The following is a 23116-nucleotide window of genomic DNA, read 5'->3' on the forward strand; positions in this document are numbered from 1 at the left end:
CCCACCCAACAATTTATACTACAGTGAATATTACTTTACTGCTGTGTTTTCCACACAGAACTTGAGTTCAATGTTTCCAGCAGTATACATGGATTTTAGTATCTTCTGCATATGGAAAGTACCAAGATATGGGCACTTCTGAAATATGTCAAAGGAATGAGGCAAGATGCTAATGGTTAGTGCAATCCATGAAAATTCAAGTATTCCTTTAAAGTCATAGATAAAATTACTAGATAATACAATTATTGCTTTAAGATAAAAACATTAAAGATTATATTTTTTAGGGCAGAGGCTGCAAGAACACCTGAGTTGGACAAAGCAACAAGTGGTTACAGTCCTTGCAGGGCATTTCTTCTCCTCCCCTTTTTCTGCTGGGACCTATAAACTGTTAAAACTTTCCATCAGAACATATTTGCTGACCATTCCCACACACAGAAACGATGGTCCCATCACCCAGGCAGTGTCCAGACAACGAGTGAGCTGCTGGGGGATGCACAGGCAGGCCAGGACAGGCGCCTGCTCTTGCTGCTCATTTCTTCTGTTAACAGCAGTGTTCTCACTCTTCCTAATGAAGACAGGACTGCAAATTACTGGGCCATCTTCAAAATTTGAAGGGTGCCTGACTAAAATTCATTTATGATAAACTCTGTTCTAATACTGGTAAAGTTTTGATATGAACTTTAAAGAAGAAAGAGTTAAATTCTTACTCACTGCACCTTTGAATAGATGGGTTAAGGGCAGCTCCTCACTCAGTTATTTTCATTTTTATTTTACAAAGAAAAATCAATTCCCCATGCATATTCTAATCATGCTACCTCTGAATTTCCTGGCCAGGGTGTGGACAGCAGCAGCAAGGGAAATTTAAATAAGAAAATCATTTTCACAGGGGCTATGAGAAGTCGGAATAGCTGTACCGTAATGAAAACATGTTGGAAGGAATTCATTGCCATCTGTCTTTATTTTGCTAACCAGCTCAATCAGACACCACAAATATACTTAAACATGAGAAAAATATTTAAATTATTTGTGTTCTGTCCTTTTTCAACATGTAGCTCTCAGTGTCAGTGTTTTTGTCAGTTTGAATGCACATCAGTAGCAGTGAATTCATTTGTGCATAGCCTTTGGGGATATACCTATGCAACTTCAAATCCACATTACCAGCATAACGCAAAAAAGCCCACTGTGAAAGTTAGAATATTACAATTTTAAAGTTGTTCAAGGAAGCATGACAAAAAAGTACCAAAAGAAATGTTGTTCCTCATTGTCAGAGTAATTAAAAAGCCCTACAGCTTTTCTAATTGTTGGGCAGGAAAAAGCTCCAAACAAAAATATTGTGTAGTTCTACCACATTTCTCATGCAAAGGATAACCCTGTAGAGTGAGAAGCAAATGATGGAGAAAGGGGAAAACAGAGGAAAGAAAATGAACTGTATGAAAAATATAGAAAATAATGAGAAACTATCTGACAACAATTAATCAACAAGGAAACAAATGCAGAGCTCTGCCCTCCACAGAGCTGCAGGAATGTACCCTGGAAGCCACCTTCCCCCTGGACCCTGTCCCTTCAGCCTTCACAAGCAGCCCCAGCCTTTCCTAATCCACAAGGGCAGGAAAGGGGCCAGCGAGGATTGCTTTGAGGAGAGACCACGTTGCCCAGAGACACTCCTGGGCAGATGAGAATTACTAGACAAGGTCAGCCTCAGCAGCTGCCCAGAGACAGCTCATTTCTCTCCACCTGTCATACTGAAAGGCAGCTTCAACCCTTCCAGCCTGCAGCCCAAGGAGGCAGAGCTGGAGCCATGGCCATTCCCCTGGGCACATCCTGTGCCACAGCCTGAACCTACAGATGTTTAATTTGCTGCAGACGGGACTCAGCAGCACAGCCGTGGCTCTGCAGTACCTGAGGTAGGAGTTACTGCTCAGGAATGGTGCAGAATGAAGGTTTACAGTACATGGGTGGACTTGATGATCTTAAGGGAGTTTTCCACTCTAAATGCTTCTATGATTCTATATCTACTCCAGAGCTTAGATTTGTCAAAAAAGAGGTACAGCATTATAAAGGCAAAACACATCCACTCCTCCCAGCACACCACCACACCACTCCACTGTTGTTTTCTCCAACACCAACACGGCAGGAACCAGCACCACACAAGCACCAAACTCTTCTTACACACACCCACCTCCCTCTGCTCCAGCACACCCGATCCAGCTGACCTTCAGCAAGAGAAAACAATTAGAAGGGTGCAGAATGAAGGACTCCTAACACCAGTGCACACTCAAAAACCACTCGCCACAGCAAACCTGGACAGTTTTAAGCAGCCCCCTCTCTGCAGAGGGTTTGCTGGCAGCAGCAGAGCAGCCAGGGCACAGGCAGAAAGTGAGACCCTGCTGCTGCAGCCGAGCTGTGCCTGCCCCAGCAGCTGCCTGTGAGCCAGGGCATGGGAGAGCACATCTCACTCCCTGGCATAAGTGATTGATTGCAGATAATGGAAACACAAGGTGCTTGGTAATTCAGATTCCTGCTCCACATCCAGTTTTAGAGAAGGAGACCAGAACATGTGGAAGGTAGAGATCTGCAGTGCTGTTCTTCACTGTTTATTTGGGGCAACAGGCAAAGTTTCAAGTTCTCTCTGTATTACAGGCTTCAGTCCCCATCACTCATTCCCCTCCACAAGCCCTGCACACTTGAAAGGCTCCTGTTTCGAAAAAACAAGTCGAGCAAGGCTGTTGACAGCAAGAAACAAATTTCATGCTGTACCCAGTAGAGCTGCAAGTGTGTTAGCAGCGGAAAAATCAGCACTTCACTGAGGTTCAAGACTTCTACAGTGGAAACACATGAAGGAACACTCTGCTGAATCTTTGCATTTCTCTTTTTTTAGCCTTTTTTTCCCTGAGTTTGTATTTTTCCACCACATGCAGACAATACTAAATTTGGAATTCCTCAGCTGTGCACAGCAGTAAAAACATGTAGTCCTTTAATGCTGCCTCTTATGAAATCTCTTTTTCTGGCACAGCATCTTTCTTGCTAGAACAGACTAGAGATACAGAGAATTCCTCGGCGCAACCTAGAAACTAAATTTATTTTACGTAAATAAACATTTTGAAATAACTTGAACTAGCAGCTGGTGCTGCCATCAGGCACCCCAGAATATAACCACCACTGCCAGGCTGAACATGAGCAGCTGAACCCCAGCATGGAGTGAGAGAAAGAGGAGCCAAGGAAAACAAGTGGGTACCTCAGCACCTGCCTGGGACAGAGAACAGAAAGCTTCCCTAAATCAGAAAAAGAAAGTCATCCTTGCTTCTGAAACCCCAAAAAAGTGAAACACAAACCACATGAGGCCACTTGGAGAAGAACAAAGATCACAAATATGCTGTTACTGAAAGGAAAGATCAAAATAACTTCATGAAAAGAAATCGGGAAAGCAAATCAAGGAAGGAGAAAAAAGAAAAATCATCAAAAAGCATACCTAAACCAGAAAGGAACATCAGAAAGGGCTTTCTTCATTGAAAACTTGCTGTAGCTGAGAGGCTGATAAATGGACATTTGGGAGGTAATTTGTTTCCATCCCTTTTGCAGTTTAGCACTGATGCTCTAAACGATTCCATTCACTGCTTCAGATGCAAACCTCATTTACCATCAGAAGACCAAACACCACGGACTGTCAGGTGAAGGATGTTTGAGTCTGAGAAGCTAAGCACAGTCTAGGTGGAGGAGATTCTGAATAATGCAGTTTGAGAGTCACTCGGGTCCATAATTTTTCATCTAAATCCTCCATCAGGGAATAAGCCTTTCAGCGTCCTTTCCTTCACAGAAAACTAATTTAATTCAAAACACCAGAGACAAAATGAAACACTTCCCATTTGAAGACACAAAAGGTCAAAGAAAGTTTCAATATTTGGATTAATAATAATAATAATAGGTAACTCTAGCCCTTCAATTGATTTAATTATAAAGAGGTAATTAAAAAGTGCTCTACTCAGAAAGAGTGACAAACCAGGCTTGCAAACTGAATACCCAGACAATTGCATGCCTGAAAGGTGGGCATATGGCATGAATAATGGGATGGCTGAGAGCTGTTCCACTTTGCCATTTTTCTTTATCCAGACAGGGGTTTGATGGGACCTACAAACGCAGAGAGGATATTTGATAAGTGAGTATTCATTATGAAAAGATGGCTTAAGATGCAGATGATGAAGACTGGAATATGCCTCAATCCTCTTAACAGAGGAGATTCCCACAGCCCTTGTACCCTGAACAGTCTGTCACAAACTCTTCTTGCTTTTACAATATTGCTAGATTAGCTCCTAAAAAAAAAAGAGAGTTGTCCTGAAATGTGAAATAAAGCAGGATGCCCACAAAGCATGTGAGAGGCAGAACATGGCAGCTTATGGTGCACGGAGATGAAAGGCAAACACAAGCAGAAGTTATCTACAATAAAATATTCAGTAACCAGGCCATTATCAGGCACTTTCATCATGATAACAGCCTCCCAGCTGAGATTGGGGTATTAATATTGGTAGGTTGATACCTTCCTCTAATAACTTTGGCCTAAAAACATAAGCGGCTTTTACATTTTTAATTACGACTGGATTTTATTTTGAGGCTATAATCCTTTTCCAGCAATTGGATTAATGAAAATAGTGATTTATAGGGAGGAATAAAAAATAATCCAGTGAGAGCAAAACCACCCTGGCAAAGGAGAGTCCCAGCCCTCAAGGAATCCTTTGCTCCAGCAGGAAATAGAGAGCCAGGTCAGAGGAGGTCCATCAGCTCCCACCAGCCACTACCAACACCTGCAGGACTGAGCTTTGAGGGGTTACATCCCAGGTCCTCTTGGAAAAATACCTGGAAGGAAAGCACTGCTTTCATGGTACTCTCTGCACTGGGTCCACTTCTATTTTTTTTATTTTTTTTTTTTAACATCAGAAACTAATTTTCACCATCTCATGTCAGGTCTTTATTTGTATTCATGTAGGCTCAGGCAATGAGTGAGGATCCTCAGAAGATACACCCACAGTGCAGTTCCCCCAAGAGAGTTTGTTGTCATGTCCTCACTGTCCCTGTCCCTTTGCCACCACACACCCCTCCTCTTAAAATTTAATCTCAGCACGGTGAAAGGAGCACAGCAGTTCCTGTTCTTGAGCAGGGCTTCAGCTCCTGAAAGGAGATTTTGGCCCATTACAGATTCAGGCTATATCCAATTGAGAATGGACTTTCATTTTTGCAGCCTCCACAAGTCACTTTAGGTGCAATATTTTGCCCCTGCAATAATTTTCACTTTTAAATATCTAATGCCTTGTATTTAGCACTTACCAGGGTAACTGCAATTCACACGAATGTTCACAGGTTGTCCAAATCACCTAGTGAAAAACCCCATCATGAAAAAGTGTTAATCCATGGCAGAGAAAACCTGGAATGTGGCTCTGTGTTTGCTAATGTAGATGAGTGAGTAGAACTGCCTGAAAAAAAGAACAATTAAAACTTCTCATGGAATAACTTTTTTAAAGTACTAGGATAAAAATGATAGGGTTTGGAGTTTTTATTTAAAACAAACCAGAAGATTTGGGTTTGCTTTGCTCTTTTGGTTTTTAAAATAAACTAACCAAACAAAAATAAAAATCAAACCATAAAAAAAAACAAAAACAAGAAACCCCAAACTTAAACATTGATACAAGATTTGCACAACACTTTCTTGTTACATGGAAAAGGCAGTTTTTTCCCCAAACTCTCAGTGATAGTACAAAGCACAGAATGTGCAAAAAAATTCAACACCACAAAACAACACTAATAGAACACATGTACCTAAAGTGAATCACCTTGCTATCAGGAGCCAAAATTAGATTCCTGCTATTACTTAAGTCCCACTAATAGATTTCTTTTGTGGAGATCTGGAAAACTGCAATGACCCTGTGAGTTCTCGCCTCTGCCTCATTTTCCTGTATCTACAACACAATTTTTGGACCCCACCTCGTACACCAGAACAGCATACACACACACACCAAGGAAGCTTTATAATCCTACAACGACAAAAATAAAATCCAAAACACAACCAGGCCCACCACAACGTTTCTTGCAGGTATTTGTTCTCTGATCAGGCGGCCGTTGAGCTCCATTATGTCCACATTGCATGCGCTGTGTATGTGACAAATACACACAGCATGTACAATGAGGACACGATAAAGCCAGAGTGGAGAGGTCACAAGTTGCTTCAGAAAGGAAAAAATCAGCATCTGGTGGTGGCCCAAGCCCTGCAGCAGCGCTGGGAGAGGTTCTCTACTGGAAAAAGAGGAGATGTAGACAACTGGAATGCCCAAGAGACAATTGCAGGGAGAAAGAAACTGCTTCAGAGCTAGGGAGTTAAAGGAAAGGGAGTACATCAAAAGGCCCTGAAAGAAGAAAGCATACGGGAAATAATCTAAGTTTAATTGCAATTATCTATATTTCAGTCTAATGGCACTGCAGTGTTACTGGAAGCCAACAGATTTATCAGTGCTTTAGCAGAAGTTTTAGAAATGGCTGCACTTGCACTTTTTTTTTTAAGCACTTGTACTATTACCTGGATCTTTAAAAAACACATTATTGACAACTGCTAGGAGCTCTGCAAATTAGGGAAAAACTTTCCTGATCCCCTCAACCATAATTATTTTGAAAGCTTTTGAAAAGCAGCACTAAAAGTACTCTCAGAACTTTGTGCTTTAGGCAAATAAGTTCATAACAAATAAAACTTTATTAAAGACCACAGATGTTTTTTATGGATATTGCAACTAGGTATTTATAAAATCACATCAGAAAAAATGGGCTGGAGACATATTAGCCATCTCTGACAAAAGATCAAACTACAATATATACATTAATAAAGTTTAAAATAGGAAAGACCAGCAGAAATAAGATTAAAAATAAAGCAATACCACAACACATTTCCTTCTTCCGTCTCTCACTTTGTCACTGACAACACAAGAAAGATTAGGTTTTTCCACATGCCCTGAGAGCCCAAAGAATGATTCTTCCTGGCATTAGGGTAATAGCAGGGTGTCTTCCAAAAGAAATTATCCCAATAAATATTTTCCAGAAATTTCTTCCCATTAATACTCCATAGGAAGTGTCCTCCTTTTTTTTTTCCTAATGGAGAGGTATTTCATACAGAAAGCAACATGGAATTCTTGGCCTCACAATATTTTCAAAACCAGTCTCAGCACTCTTCTCAAATATTGGTGGAAACCAAATAATTCATTATAGTCTTTGCTAATATTATGTTCTTGGTATTTTTTCACCTTTCAGATAACTCCTGTTTCATAGAATTTTTTTGTTTCATCTGTCATTATGTAGAAATAAATAAATACAAGCACCTTTGTTTCACAAAAAGGGAACGTAAGGTAGAGAATTTCGTTTTTCTTACCATTCTTCACAACCTTTTAAAATAATCTTCAAGACAGCTTTGAGCACAGTCAGCAGCCTAAATATATGTTCACAAATCTGACTTGCCATACAGTACCACAGCACAGCTATTCTCATACTCTTCATCATAAAATAAACTGTTTCTCTCAGCCAAGCCTGATTCTTGGGAATCAAGGACACCCCTTTACCCGAAACGAGGTCAAAACCTCACGAGAGAAGGCAGAACCTTGGGTGTTATGCAAACACAGTTTGTTCAATATTTGGCTTAATTCAGGTTTTCTAATAACTGGGAGATTTCTAACTCATTGCACTCCTATGTTGCTATGGCAGCATAAGATACATGATAGCAGTTCCTGTGAATGCAGTCAGTTTCCAAAATGCAATTCTTCTTTCCACATATTAATTCATAGAATGATAAATAAAGTCGGATGAAAATTCTTCCGTTCACACCAAACACAGTTTCCTGTTCTTGACCTAAAGGAACTGCTTGGCCATTGTAAAAATAAAGTTCACTGGAGTTTCAACCCATCTCAAACGTACTGTGAGTTCAGCAAAACTGCTCCCTTCACTGATATCCTTCTCCAGGTCAGTGAACCGTGCTTGTTCCTGGCTCAAAGGCTGGGGCTGCAGAAAGTAGAAAACCCAAACAGAGCCTCCTTTCAGCAGCTCCTGATCCTCAGTCACCTGCCTGGTCAGCACAGTGAGAGACCCAGCAAACTGCAGAGACAACACTCAGCACTGCATGGCTTTTACACCAGGGAGCCTCTGGCCTTCAGAACACCAAAGCCCCACACAGACTTGCCAGCCTTTAGGACAAAGTATCCAATTTTTTATATTGGATCAGTTAAGCAAATGAAATGTATACTCTTAATATTTAAAGAACCGTAAAGAACACATTACTACCATCACCCATTTCTGTGTCCACTTCAGAAAAACGCTCATATGCTTATGATGAAGAGAGGTTGCAATCTCTGCAAATCAGGAAAATACAGAAGATGATTCAAAGAGCACAGAAAGGTTTGCTAGAAGTAGAGAACTGACATACATCTTTGTGCACCAGCACCAGGGAGGTGGATCCTTCTTTCGCCCACAAAGCTCTCTTTCATGAATTCAAAAATTCTGAACTGAATCTTCATAAAATATGAAAAAATTGTGTTATTTTTTACCAGACCTCTTGGCAGAAAATGATTTAAATTTATATCAAGTGTAGGCATATGTAATTACCCAAGTATATTTTCTGTATCAAGCTGATAATAGGTGCTATTGAATATCCATTACATTTGAATGAACAAATACAACCACTGAATGCCAGAAGTACATTCAGAATACTTAAAATTTCATATAGTGAAGCCACTGACAATTTTTGAAATACTGAATCATGAATGCTTCAATACTGCAGGCTCAGGGAACAGAAAATTATGATCAACTACATTGGTTACAAACTAATTTCAAAGGTCATTTGAAAACTTTTCATATGTTTCCTTAAACTACCAGAAGGACAGAAAAGAGAACAATCAAAACCTTCAATATATGTTAATACATCATATTGCCATACACAGTATTCACTTCTCAGTTATATAATGCCTGTGCACATTCATGTTCTAATTTTATAAAGGAGGCAGGTCTTATTATATCTAAAAAGCATATCTATCTACAGGGCAGATTAACCATTTGGTTACTCTCAGACCTGTTCATCAATCACACATGATCAGACTGACAGCAGCATTTGGCACTGACACAATTTCTTTCTCTGGACAGCTTTAGCAACATTACAGGGACACTGACCATTTCTTCAATAGAAGAAGGAAAATCCTGGAAGGCTTCCAGCCCTCTGCACATCAGCATGTGCCCATACATACCTGATATTTGTCCAGAGACTTCCCAGCCCAAAACTGGAGGTAGGGCACATTGTCAGGGTGCTGTGTTCCAACTCCAAATGGCAGGGAGTGATTGTACCCAGGGCAACCAGGGTGGGGTCCTTGGGCTACAGACAAGTCCAAAGTGCTTTGTCTGATCCACACCTCAATATTGAGCTGAAAGTCAAAGCTCCAGCAGCCCTAAAAATCTGGTAGTGTGAGAGGTCAGAAAGCCAGGAAAAGGCTGAGCTCTCTCTGCTGTGGTGAAAGATGATAAACAGTGCTGCCACCACAGCTGGTGATGGCCATGGTGAGGCAGATGCTGGAGTACAGTGTTTAGAAAACCATCAAGAGCTGGTCACTTTGATCTTCTGTCTAGTGCAGCAGTAACAGTGACATGGGCTCCCCAGGGTTTTCCAAACCCTGCCTTACTGCCTGCCATGCCAGACCCAGCACCTCCACCAGAACTGGTCACGTGTCCCCAAAAGCCTCCTGGTTTATAACACTGACCTTCAGAGTGGTCCATCTGCCCAAAGCTGTTCATACTTCCTGAGTTGAAGCATTATTTTAGGAGAAGGAGAATTATTAATGAAAACTGGAAAACTAACATAAAACTCGTTTTTCTTCAAGGGCACAAATCCAAACTCTGATAGTTAATGTTTCCAAGCACCACTTGAAGTCAGCTCAAATTTTACTAATTAATGAGCAGCAACGCTCCTTACCCTTTAAAGCATTCTGGCAACAGAATTTCCCAAATCCAAAGCTTTGAGGAAGAGGTCATGCCCAGCCTGTCACTCACTCCAGTGGACACACTTTGTCTCCAAACATTAGGGGAGCATTTTTTTCCTCTCTGAAACCGTGCAAGGCTTACCTGGAGGGCTGTGCCATGGCATCTGCTTTGGGACAAAGTGCAAGCCAGCTGTCCTCCCAAAAGAGGGGTTTAGCATGAACTGAAGCTGCACTGTTGCCTTCCATCCCACAGTGCTCCATCCCTCACCTGGGAGTGGGGATGAGGGGACACCTGCACTCTCTTCTCTTTTGACTTTCTGCAGCTCTCTTACCTGCCCATAAACCTACCAGGTTTCCCTGTTCTTCAGGAGATGGGATGGCTCAGAGTAGTCCAACATTTACTTTTATGAAAGCACGTCATTTTACATAGAAAATAATGTCACATTTAAAAGAAAGAAAGCGGAGTATTGTGAGATCAATCTAATTTTGTTTCTGCAAACCAACATTAAAAAAACAAAGACTGGGAATACTAAAACAAATCTCATTCCTGCAATGGAATTTGAACAGACTACTATGAGTAAACAGGATTTCAGATAACTTTTTTTTTCCCCCCCTAAACTGCTGTGCTATCAAGCCTTGTTAGAAATTCCACAGAAGCTAATCCTTAATAGTTTTTGTCTTTTTACTGGGATTTCATCAGACCAAAACCAAAGTAACTTTTGGATAAATAACTTTATCATACTAAAAAGCATCTGTTTGAGTCCACTTTTAAAAATAAATAAGTATTTAAAACACTCAAATACCAGCCCTATCCTGCCCCCAACATTTCTATTACCATTATAAAGCCTCACAAAATCACCACGCAAATAGAAGGTGCCACTCCTTCCAATAACAGCATGTTCTTCACACCCTGATTTCATTTTCTTCAACCACATTTCTGATTCTAAATTAAAACCAAGAATTTCTTGCAAAAAGTGACTACAAACAGGCCCACAATAAAAATTTTCTCCCATCTTCACAACCATGCGCAAGGGCAGAACCAGAACATGCTCAGCCCATCTCTGAATTCATCTTGTGACTCTGTCTGAATTACTGCTCTCAAAAAACACAAATCTGACAGTTTCAGCACCATTTGTGGACCACAGGTGTTCATGAGGCAAACAAGAAGGTTCAGCATATACAATACTCTCAATTTTCAGCACAGGAGACAAAGTTTTAACAGAGCAGAAGCAGGAAAAGCAAAGTCTCTGCTCTTCAAGAACACCTCTGTGCAATCAGGTGGAGGACAGTCAAATAATAAATGGGCAAAGCAAAACAGCAGAAAAACATAAAAGAAAGCTTCATATGCACAATAACCATTATTTCAGAAAACAGTCTGCAGAACATGACTGCTCTGACAACCAGCTACTACCAAGGTGTGCTGTATTTAAGAAGTTACTATCTGAGCATCTGACAGCAGGATATCTGCTGGGTGAGAGACCACAGCTGTGAGATTTAGCTGAAGAGATCCTGAAAGCATTGGAGAAATGCATAATCTTTGAAAGAATTTATTCCTGCACAGCAGGAGAGCTCAAGGATGTGTTTTCACTGAACAATACAAAATGACAGTAAGCAATGCACAGAGAAGTCCATCAAAAATGAACTTCTTCAGAGCATAAAGCACCACCCAGAGATGAAGGGCTCAGACACTCAGTGCCTTTCCCCAAACATCACAAGGGCTGGGGCAAGAGCCAAAAAACCCCCTGCAGCACTGGTCAAGTTTGGTCTTCTCATTCTGCCCCCTCATTGCCTGTGTGTATCTGCCTCCACACTACAGCTGGAGCAACATGGGACACGTCGGGGACGGAGAGGTGGTGGGACACGTCGGGGACGGAGAGGTGGGCAGGGGGCTGTCAGGGCCTTTGGCTGAAGTGAACTGAGCTGCACATGATGCAGCTGCACCTTTGCCTGCAGCACAGGGGCACCTTAAGAGCCGGACATTTGATGGACATCAGCTCTAATGCAACATGGCAACCTTTGTATTCTTGAAACACACCTCAGCATCTCACATTTATGCTGGCAAGGAAGCAAAGCTCTGAAAAGAAGGTAGTCATTTTGATGGCTAGAGCGGATATTGATTAAACACTGAAACCATCTTAGAGATGGTCATAAATACAACAGCTACTTCACAAATACACCTTCAGCAAAATGCTAGCCAGGCTCAGACCTAACAGTTCAGTATTTATAGGCACCCCACACTGTATACTCTCTAGCAACAATAAAGCACCTGAAATGCTCAATGCGTGATTTAATGCTTCCTGAAGAAGAAAACTGCTTTGCATAAGCTTCTGTAAACTACATTTTATAAAATCTCCTTATAAGCTCATATTTTCTCAGATTACACCATGTTTGTAAGCTGTATTTTTCAATGCTTTTTAATTCCATTAAATTGCAAACAACAGTGAGATAATGGGAAAGCCAAGGAAACTCAGCGGTGATGTACTACTCCAATTAATTAGAAATATCTCCAAGTCATCATTGTGGAATAAACCATTTTAAATATGCAAGGTTCGCAAGTTTCAGCCATTTGTGTAAAACTATCAAAGACTTTCTTGCTATAAAGCTTTAATTCCCATCTCAGAAAACTTGGAAGCTAACCTACTTTTTTCATTATTAGGTCAGGAAACACACCATACAAATTATCCTGGATGAATGTGCCAGTATTTCCATATTAATAGGTTGCATCCACAATGTATAACATCATCCATTAGATAATAAAAAGCTTTGTTATTATTTTTCAATGCACTGGATGAATACGTGCACCTAGAAGCCCTATTGAAATGGTAATTAATTATACTTCAATAGAATAAACTGAGATGTTGCCTCTGAGCTACAGTACATATTTGAGTTAGGTTACATGGTGTTACAGTACTTGGAAGAGATCTTTTCCTCAACAATTTAACTACTCACAAAACCATCTGGACATCACGTGGTGCTCCTGGAGATCAGGGTGAAGACTGGGGAGTAGGCAAGGAAAGGATGAACATATTTTATTTTGAACACTTTCTGTTCTGCTGCAGTTGCACAGCAGAATCTGAATCAGTCTCCTCACACCAGCAAGTTAAACCAGCCCCGAGTCCAGCTCTGCAGTGGCAGTGTCCAGGAGGGATTTCCTGCAGACTGGCTCTGCTACTGCAGCAGTAGCAGCACTGAGGGACTTTTGGTGCCTGCATGCAAGAGGGAAGATGTGCCCCCCGAGGCTAGAAATGAAGAGGTACACGGGATTACAAGGTGAGGTTCATCAGGACCCCTGCCCCATGAGCAGATGCCCCAGTGAGCCCAGCAGCTCCTGGCTGAACTCAGAGAGACTCCATGTGCCAGCAGGAGAGATTGAGTCTTGGTGACTGCTGAGCTCTCCGTGCAGAGGAAGGCTCGAGCCCAAAAGCCCTGTCTCTCCCACAGAGCCAGCAGCTTTGGCAACCTTTTGTCACACTCAGAGGGACTCACCAGGATCATTAATCCCAGTCTCACCAGAGTTCCCAGTGCAGGCTCTCCCCACTCTGAAGTGACAGCGCAGCACGCTGCACAACTGTCCCCTGTCACCATCTACAGCTGACACCTCTGTGGGGGCACTGAGAGGCAGCTGTCACCATTAATGTCACCAGAACCCTCCCACATCACCTGCTGGATCTCCCCAGGAGCGCTGTGGGTATTACCCACATTAGGAAGGAATTACTTGGCACACTGGCTTATACAGCCAAAGGAAAAAGAAACATGGAGTTGTCCAAAACAACAAAAGACTGTGAGCTACTAATTGCATTCTTCATAGGTGCTGGTAAAACCATCTTTACTGAGTCAACAACACAAAGTATCAGAGTGATACTTTTATAATTCCAGAGAAAAGGTGAAGTACTGTGTCACACTCAGTACTGATCAGACTAGATGTCTTCAAAACCAGTCTAATCTAAGAACATAGAATTTCTCTCTGTTATAGTATTCATATAACTTTTTGCCTTTCACTCTACTACTGCATTATAATTTTCTCAAAAATTATTTCTACGTCACAGCTTCCAATTCAAACATTCTCTGAACTTATTTTAACACGTAAGTTAACTGGGAAAATGCACTTTTAGCAATAACTTCATTCCTGTATGGTTCTGTGGTTTTCCCAGTGGCTGCGTAATATGCAAATGTGTATTTTAGGACAAAACAAAACCCACTCAAGCAGAGTAAGTCTAAAAGAGCCACCAAGAGTAATTACATCACATACAGTACCCAGTAAATTCAAAGTACTTTGCAAATGGGATACCATTACTAAATAGACATGAAAACCAACTCCCACTGCCCACAGGCACCTTTGGCAGAGCCCAGAAAGACCAGAATGGTCATTCCATCCAAAGACACCAAGCACATTATCTCATAAATGCTCTTTTTGGAAATACAAGCATTTACTCCGCAGATCGGGAAGGACAGAAAAGAAAGGGACATTTCCAGGATTACCAAGGAATTGCTGCTGAGCTTGTTCTCTCAATGCAGATTTCAAATCAAAGAGGTTATCTGGGGCATAACAGGCTTTCAGATATTCCCTGGAGAACAATTCATCCCAACATCTTTGAAGTAAATCACCATTCAGTTTAGAAAATTAGAAGTACATCAACATGATATGAGAGCTGAAAGCAGCAGATGAACTCATAATAGGTTAATAGAGAATGAATGTAAATCAATAATTTAGAGTCACACTGGAAATGGTTAGCTGGGAATAGGGGCTCTTCCAGCTACTGCAATGTCCCTTTTGATATAAATAGTGTCAACTGGTACACAGATGGCTCCACACTGGATACATTTTCACACAACAAATTATGCAGTTTGTACATCATTGTTTGGAATGTTAACTAACAAGGTAGAACAAAGGGCTATCATTTAAATGATCTTTTAATTTCAAATTTTTTTTTTCCATCCTAGTTTTATCCACCAGGGAATTATCAAGCAATCTGCAGACTATTACATGTCTACACTACTGGAAACATGAAACAGTTTCAGTCAACTCAGTCTGTGGAGAAATACCTTCCCATTGTAAGCAAAAGAACCTTATCAAAGACTTGCTTACTGACAAATAAAACCCAGAACTACATGGAAATTATCTTGAAAGTTACCACACTAAAAAGCTGCACAAAATAAAGGGTTGTTTTAAAACTGCAGTGGTAAATATTTTTTACAAAAAAAAGATGTCAGGTGAAAGCACCAGGGGCTAATAATGCATCCCTGATATTGGAGTATGCCTTATTTACCTTACAAAGTATCCTGAGTATGAGTATAGTGCTCAAAATACCACACAAAAGTTAATCCTGTACTTTGCAGGGAGATGGCTGATAAATCAGATTAGCAAGCCAAACAGAAGAGGAGATGGAGGCATAGAGTGAGACAGAGATGAAGCTGAGCAAACAGCATTTCTGAATCTGCTCCCAGAGCTCATCTGCCGGGAGGCGCGGGGAAAGAGGCCGTCCACAGGAGCAGCACCCTCTCAACACACAGCCAGGTTTTCATCCTCTCTCATGTCCCTACCTCCTCTGGAGCCTACCCACCTTCAGTGCTGCCCATCCCCGTGGCGAGGCAGGCAGGGACAGCGTGCCAGTGTCACCTGCCCAGCATCCACCAGCCCCGGCAGCCCCAGGCAGCCGCTCAGCAGGCACTGAAATGTCAAGGTGAGGATCGTTCACTTGGAAATCAGCAGCACATGATTATGTTAAACTGCAGCCCTGTGTGTACCTGCAGTACCAAAAATACAATCCTTTACCATGCCAATCAAAGCAGTATTTATAGTGGCTGTAAGAAAGCAGTACACCTAAGGTGGATTGAGGTGATAACCCTATTCCAGCTCCTTCCCAGGGATGGGATGTTTTAGTACAAGGTCTGGTGCTGTGAGCATGCTCCATGCCAGCCTGATAGACTGCCCCTTCCACTCAGAAAACAGGCCAGGAGAATCAAAAATTGATAGATAAATAAATATCACACACCAGCCCAACAATCCTAGTATTAAAATATTATACAGGAGAAAAAACATAAGATAAATCAGTGTACACCTACTGCTCATGGCTGTTCTAATGGCAAGTGGACAACTCTGCCCCAAGAAAAAAAAAAATGTAAATAAAAAAATCTTATTATCATTTCCAGTCTGCCAAAGGGAAGCATGATATGTCATAATCTGAAAGCTAGATGACTCTGCAGCCTTTCTGGTCCATCTAATGAGGGTATATGGGATGGCAACACCAGCTTTACAGTCATAGAGGGAGCACTTTAGAGCTGCTAAAAGCATGAAGCTCAACTTCATTTATATTTATTAAGTTTGTTTCATAGCATAGACCAAAAACAGATGCCTGAAAATACCTGGTGTGTTTTAGGACTGCAGAAATACCCCACCTCAGTTTTAAAGAGATCTTTCTATAACACAGAAGACTACACAAGGGCTGAACTACCACTGTTTGAACTCTTCCAGCTGCACAGTGCATGTCATGGGGTGTGAAAGCACTGACCAGCTACACTGCATTAATACTTACTGTACAATAAAGCTGTGAAAGCCAGCATATGGCTATTATTTATTACTAATAAGAAAATTCAATTAACAAAACATCGTAAATAACAGGAAATAACCAGATTGCAAGTGCAGGCAGACCAAGTTAAACCATTCATTAACAGCACGTCACCAAAAGGGATTATTCACACCCTGTGGTACCTGGGAAAGCTTTCCACAGCAGAGTCTTCCCTACCACTCAGATTTCTGTGCTGCCTCTGCAAAGACTTGCGTAAAGGATTCCGTGGCAGATCATTGTGGGCTGTTTTGAAGATATTCTACAGTATTTCTAATTTTATATATATAATATACAGCAGTATATGCTTCTCTTACCATTTGTTTTTTAACATTGCTCAACATTATCAAAACAAATGCTAGAGATTGCCACTCAAGAACCCCCAGAATCACTGCGGTCTCAGACCATCAGCAGAGCTTGTAGCTGCACTGAAACAAATGCTGCTGCAACAAGACAAATGGGAAAGGTGAGGAATATTGTGACATAGAAAACTGTGCATTGCAGCAAGTGCCTCTGATCACAAAAAGCCCCTTACACGTGCCTTTATGAGAACAGATATGCTTAAAACCAGAGGGACGTGGTTCTCCACTGGTCACCACGCATCACTGGGCATGTCCAGAAAAACCCTGAAGCACTCTGACACTCAGCACTCAATTGCTGACCTTATAAAAATATTTGCTGAGCAGAAGGTGTGTTTATTCCTTTTCATTTTAGGTGTAGAAATGAAAATCATGAAGGAAAGTGATGTGGAGAGGCTTCATTATAATCAGTATATAAAAGTGCCACTGCATACTGATAATAACATCCTTCACTCTGAAGTTTTCTTTCACAGTGGAACTTAAAAGCTGATGCATAATAAGGAAAGCAATGATAAAAAAACGAAGTTTAAATCTGTGAAGATTCTTTGAAATATTTATGAAACAGGGGGTTTTAAATCTAGCTGTTCAGGCTCATTGTTCTATTATAAAATATTGCCCACAATGTTTTTGTTCTGCTTTCCTTTTGAATAGCAGAAAAGACTGATATCCTTAAAGAGAGGTGCAAGGTACTATTTTAACACCAACCTCTAATGCTTTTTCTGCTACTTGCAGAAAAAAAGAGCGATCACAAGGCAGTTCTCTCCCAGTTGCACTTGAAAGTAGTTGCATTTGACTTCTGTAAAAAAAAAAACAAAAAACCAAAAAAACTAAAAAAAAGATAGATGTAGATATATGAGAGAGCACCAGCGATAAGATGTTCTTTCCCCAAATCTCAAACCATCCAGGGTAGAATTTCCCTGGCATTTTACATTGGCCAAAGTAATTTTTTGCAGTCACAGAGTAATGTTTTGAACATTTCAAATCCAAAGCTGAATATATTACTGCTTTGAGAAATTTCACTTAATCCCCTCATTACTTAAGAATAATGCTTCCTATTCACTCTCTGGAGAAGTTTGGCTGTCAAAAAGAATAATGATTTCCAGTCTTTTCACTAGAAAAGACCAATATTGCTGCAAAATCTGTCTGTATGGATTTTGAGTGGTTACACTTGTACCACATTACAAAAACAGAGGGTGGGTAAAATGTAAAACAGAAGTCAAAGAAAAACAAAACTGACTCAGGATGTGCAGCAACAGCCCCGTGTCTCTAACATGGCATGGACAAGGGCACTTAGGGCACAGCCCTGACCTACCCACGAGTTTGCAATCCCAGACCTGGATTTGGGCTCCCCAGAGCCTTGGGAAGGAAGCCAAGGTATCTCCTGCTTGCTCCTTCAGCTGAACCACCCAGGCACAAAAAGCCCTTGGAAGATCACACCCCCCACCCCCCCCCTTGCTGTTCTCTGCCTTTCTGTTTGTTTCTCCCCAAGCAGCAGCTCTGTTCACCTGGGTTTTAAAAAATGTTTAGTAACATTTTCCCAAAGACACCAGCTGATGGAACACACTGATCTCCTGCCTTCTGCAACAGCTTTCATCCTTCTGCAATCTGTCCTGGTTTAGTGGCCAGAGCTTTTATCATCCCCGTTTTCCAGATGGGAAATGAGCTACCAGGTGACTCAGCTTCTTGTTCAAGGTCATGTACATAGGTTTTCACCAAAAAAAAAAAAAAAGGAAGGCTGCCCAGGCATCCAAACCTCTCTGCATCTGGTCCCTCCAAGGGAAGGGCTAATTCCCAGCTAACTGGACAACCTCTGACCCACTGGGACTGAAGGCTTTCCAGATGTGTCCTGTGCTTTTGTGAATTCAGCAAGTGGGACCAAAGGAAGAAAAGCCAGCGTTAAAAACTCTGCAATCCTGCGCTTTTTTTTTAATGTGTAAACTTTTAAAATATCTGAATTTTATTAAAACTTAAGTGATCTAATGATTTTTTTCTGTTAAAGCTTCATTGGGATTCCATTCTGTATTCAAAGATCTGAAGTTACTCCAGAATTCACTGTGCATTGTAGAAAGTATAGAAGTAATTGTATTAAAGGCAAGAGCAGCAGACCCGTTCTGACTTAACCTGTATATCAGTGTACTTAAAAATAAATCATAACTGTGATTCACACTTAAGAAGGATTTTGTAGGGCAGCAAACACTTCCTTTCAGCCCGCAGGCACTCAAAAAAAAAAAAAAAAAAAAAAAAGGTGTAATCAGAAAATCCTTCATGGCCTGGAAATTTAACCTGGAAAATGAAGATTCAATGGCTATCCCTTTCCAGTGCTTTTTCACATATACTTAGTTCAACAAAAGCCCAGAACAAGAGGTCAGAACATAAACATTATCACAAGCATCTGTGGTCTGTGCATCACATCAGCATCTACAGCAGTAGGACAATTTCTGAGACAAGGAAAATATAATGTGGCAGTGCTGTCCTCCACTCATCTGCTGGGACACTGGGAAGAAACAAATCACCTGTCACTGTTTTGTCTGAATTTAAAAAAAATTTAAAAGCCCTAATATAGAAGCATTGTCTATAAGAATGTATTCAATATCTGGACAAACAGGGAAAATATCTTCCTAACAAAGGACAGCAGGTCTGTCAAGGGACCTGGTGCTTTATTGACAGCTGAGAAACCCTACTGAGACACTCCCCTGGCCCATCTGCTGGGAGACACACGAGGAAGTGGGAGCAGGAAAAAGGCAGGCAAAGAGCCTCTCCAGAGCAGACAGGGCTGCATCCCTCATTTGCTTGCAAATTATTCTGGAAAGTTTCCCAGGCTACAGTTCTGCTCCTCTAGTTTGCAGGCCCACGTATAAGAATGGGAAGGGAATCTGAATTGCTGTCACTGGGGTTTGCAGGAGCCCTCTTTGTTACTGGGTTGTGTTAGGTCGCAGTTGGATACTTTTTTCTTCTCATACTTCACAATGTACAACAGAATCTGCAAAATTCCCATGTCCTGCTGCAAGATTATGAGATTCAAAGCAGTGGAGTTTCTTTCTGAAAAGCTAATTCGTTTACCACCAGTTAGTTTAGCATCATCAATTTTCGCTTGCTAAAAATAAATAAATAATGATGGAACAAGAAAATAAAAAAAAAAAAAAAAAAAACAAAATCCATCAACCCAAAAGAAACCAAGAAACATTTAAGAGGTTACATTTATCTTTCCAGCTGGCAATGAAGACAAGCACTTCTGACAGTCACTTTTTTAAACCCCCAGAGTGGATAATGGCAACACAGCTCACCACAACTGCTGTGTTTTAACACTTCCTGGAGAACTTGTGTTGCTGCAGGGTTCAGTGAAAGGAGATGCCCCCCATCCCACACATCTAAAAATTGCAAGGGAAGGTAAATACATCCCTTCACACTTCCCAGGAAGGCTACATTAACTGTTTATTTATGCAGCTCAAATCCTGGGAAAAAGAATTCGTTTTCTTGTTAATCCCTTTTGCTGTGAGAGAGATTTTGGTCAACCAAAGCTGATCCTTGAAAACAGCCAGGGCAGTACTTGGCATGGCACACTCCAACTTCTTCCAGGAGGCATCTTTCCTCCTACTGAATCTCAGGTCAATTGGAAAATTAAAACATTTCAGCAGCAGATAAAACCACTACCAGCAAGACCCAGGGAAAGAGCCTGTGCAGGTAGTGGACAGGAAATCCCACTGGTGTGTGCTGTCTCCTCAGGTCAGCTTCTTGCAGTGAGCACAGAGCAGCATCCAGGCTCCCAGCTCTGTCTGGGCCATCCCAGGGGATGGAGAGGCAGTGAGGGGAAGGCAGGGAGCAAGGACAGGGATGGCAGCAGCTCAACTCAACCCAGAAATGCCACTGCTCTAATGGATCTGGGGAGGGAGGGCAGCAACACTCAGGAAGCAAAAATGCAAAGGCAAGACTTTGAAATGTACTTTTTAAATTAAATAAATGAAAAATAATCATTTTATTAAAAATGTAAAGCAAGAAAAGGAACAAAAACAACACGGTAGCAATTCAAAGTTCTTGTAATTAAATAAAAGGGGGTTGGGTTGTTTTTTTCTTTTTTGCTTATAACATTTATGCAGCCTATGTAAGCTCATGATCGGTGTTTGATTCTCCTTTTATATCTACTTATTTCAAGCACTAGGCCTCAGGCCTGGAAACCATCAGCCACAGGCTGGTGGCTCTTTGAAAATCCAGCTGGCCAATAGGAAGCCATTGAAATTTTTTTTAGCTGGCACGTTGTTACAGATTGACTTGAGAAGTTCTCTCAGCACATGAACCTTCTGCTGACAGTAGTGCTCCCTTTGAACCATGACACCAAGTGCCAGGCACATCCCTGTGGCTGCACAGGAAAGGGAAGTCACACCTTCATTGTCTGCAACCAGAACGAGAAGCATCTGGAGATGCTTCTCTGAGGGTGAGCAAGGTGTCTGCCCCTTGCTCCAGGTCTGAATGCAACTCTGCCAGGTAGGAAAAAGTGAGGGTGAAGGAGACACACGGACACAGTTTGGCAAAAATTAGAGGTGTTACAAAGAAAAATGGTTTGCAGTGCACTTGTTTCTTGCAACAGAACTATTATGCATATAAAACCCCCAAACACGTTTCATTTAAACACTGTGCAATAGCTCAACAAAATGCTGAAATTCCATAGAGGAGGGCCAATTTATACAAGTATCTAAATCACCAGGACTTCCCCAGACATTCACATTAAGCTAAAATCTAATGTTAAACACAATTTTAAAAGAAAGAAAGAAAAAAAAAACCCACCAAATACAAAAACCCCAACCAGAAATCTGGTAAGCGGGTGAAGGGATAATTCATAAAGACAACTAATAATTTTTTCTATGATTCATCCCGTGAGTAACCCCCACAGCTGCTGTTCTCCAGGCAGCAAGGAAAAGTTGATTCGGGTACAAAATAGCTGCATGACTGAAGTTTTTTAACACTGTGGGATCTGCAAGCACAGAAGTCTGGGGCAAGGAAGGTCCATCACTAAACCCTCATGGCAGGTCAGGGGATGCCCCATTTCTGCAGCAGATTCTGATGGAGCTGCTGCCTGTTGTGCCTACAGGACCACCAAAACTTCTTGCCTAGGGCTTGCTGCAAAGGTGCCAATTTACTTTTGTGTATTTTGCTGTTCCCCTGCTGTGCTGCCACATTAATACTCGTGTCAATTCCTCCCCTGAGAAGGGACTGCGACTTTTAACTACTGTTTCTATCAAGCCTCCCCAATAAAATGCTTTTCTAATCTTAGCACTCTTCCAACTCATTAAGCACTAAACTTTCTGAATTCACTGTGGGATACAGATTTAGCTTGTTTAGGATACACGGTTTCAAGAAGTAATAGTCAAACAGACAAGAAAAAGGAAGACAAAAAAAAAAAAAAAAAAAAAAAAAGAGATGGTTTTGCAGCGAAAAACCACTTCCAGAAGAGCCAAGTGCAGAGCTGGACTCACCCAGAAGAGAGCTATTTCAGAACTGCTCATAGGGTGTCTGCCCACTGCTGGAGCAGCAACAGAAACTGCAGTTATCATTACTAACCCACGCTAGACACCCAAAACATCTCCCTCCCCCAGCCCTCAGCATTAAACTCTAAGAGATATTCAAGAATGCACACGCACAATAAAATAAAACGCACAACTCAAAGTACCTTTTAAGTGCTCCATTATGTGAGCTGCTGGGTGTGTTACTGCAAGTCTCTTCTTCCTAAATTGCCTGTTGTTAACAATTCCTTAGCCCCAAAGCACTCTGAACCAGGAGGTGTCCCTGTTAGTTTTTCAGTGTGAGGCTCCTACCCCTCTCTCTCACACTGGTGACATTTTCAGCATGGCTGCAGCTGGTTTGAGAAGATCAAACCTGCAGCCAATACAAGTTACCTGCCCAATCACCTCCCAAGGCGTTTCCACCTGGGCACCCTTAGTAACAAGCTGCAAATTGACCTGCTAACAGGACAGGCTGTTGCTGGTATGGGAGAACATCCTGACACAAGCTGCATTCTAGACAGCAGCCTAAGCATCCCACAGAAGATGCAGTCTGATGAAAGCAGGAAGGAAATAATTGGGGGGGGGGGGGGACTTTTTAAGCTGAAACAATAATCTTTTAGTGTTCTTCCTACAGAGAGCCTCCTATGTGCCTGCATGATGAGGGAGGGAGACAAGTGAGAGGCAGAAAGCTGTTCAGACGCATATACACAGCAAGA

At 41.5% G+C, this 23116-nt stretch overlaps 1 protein-coding gene across 7 annotated transcripts in view; it reads right to left on the minus strand.

Moving 5' to 3' along the window:
* The window catches only part of HTR2C (5-hydroxytryptamine receptor 2C), a 152539-nt gene extending 129750 nt beyond the window's left edge, over positions 1-22789 (minus strand). For 4 of the 7 annotated variants that reach the window (XM_069015494.1, XM_069015487.1, XM_069015490.1 and 1 more), the window contains exons 1-2: positions 22568-22789; positions 5317-5363 (exon numbers count right to left, since the gene is read on the minus strand). The gene's annotated coding sequence lies outside the window, so the exon portion shown is untranslated. Of the gene's footprint in view, positions 1-5316; positions 5364-17610; positions 17702-22567 lie in introns of all 7 variants that reach the window. The other 3 variants (XM_069015492.1, XM_069015493.1, XM_069015489.1) reach the window with 3 other exon arrangements.
* Between the last annotated feature and the right edge of the window lie 327 nt (positions 22790-23116).

The sequence above is a fragment of the Aphelocoma coerulescens genome, chromosome 4A (genome assembly GCF_041296385.1).
Source record: "Aphelocoma coerulescens isolate FSJ_1873_10779 chromosome 4A, UR_Acoe_1.0, whole genome shotgun sequence".
NCBI lineage: Eukaryota > Metazoa > Chordata > Aves > Passeriformes > Corvidae > Aphelocoma > Aphelocoma coerulescens.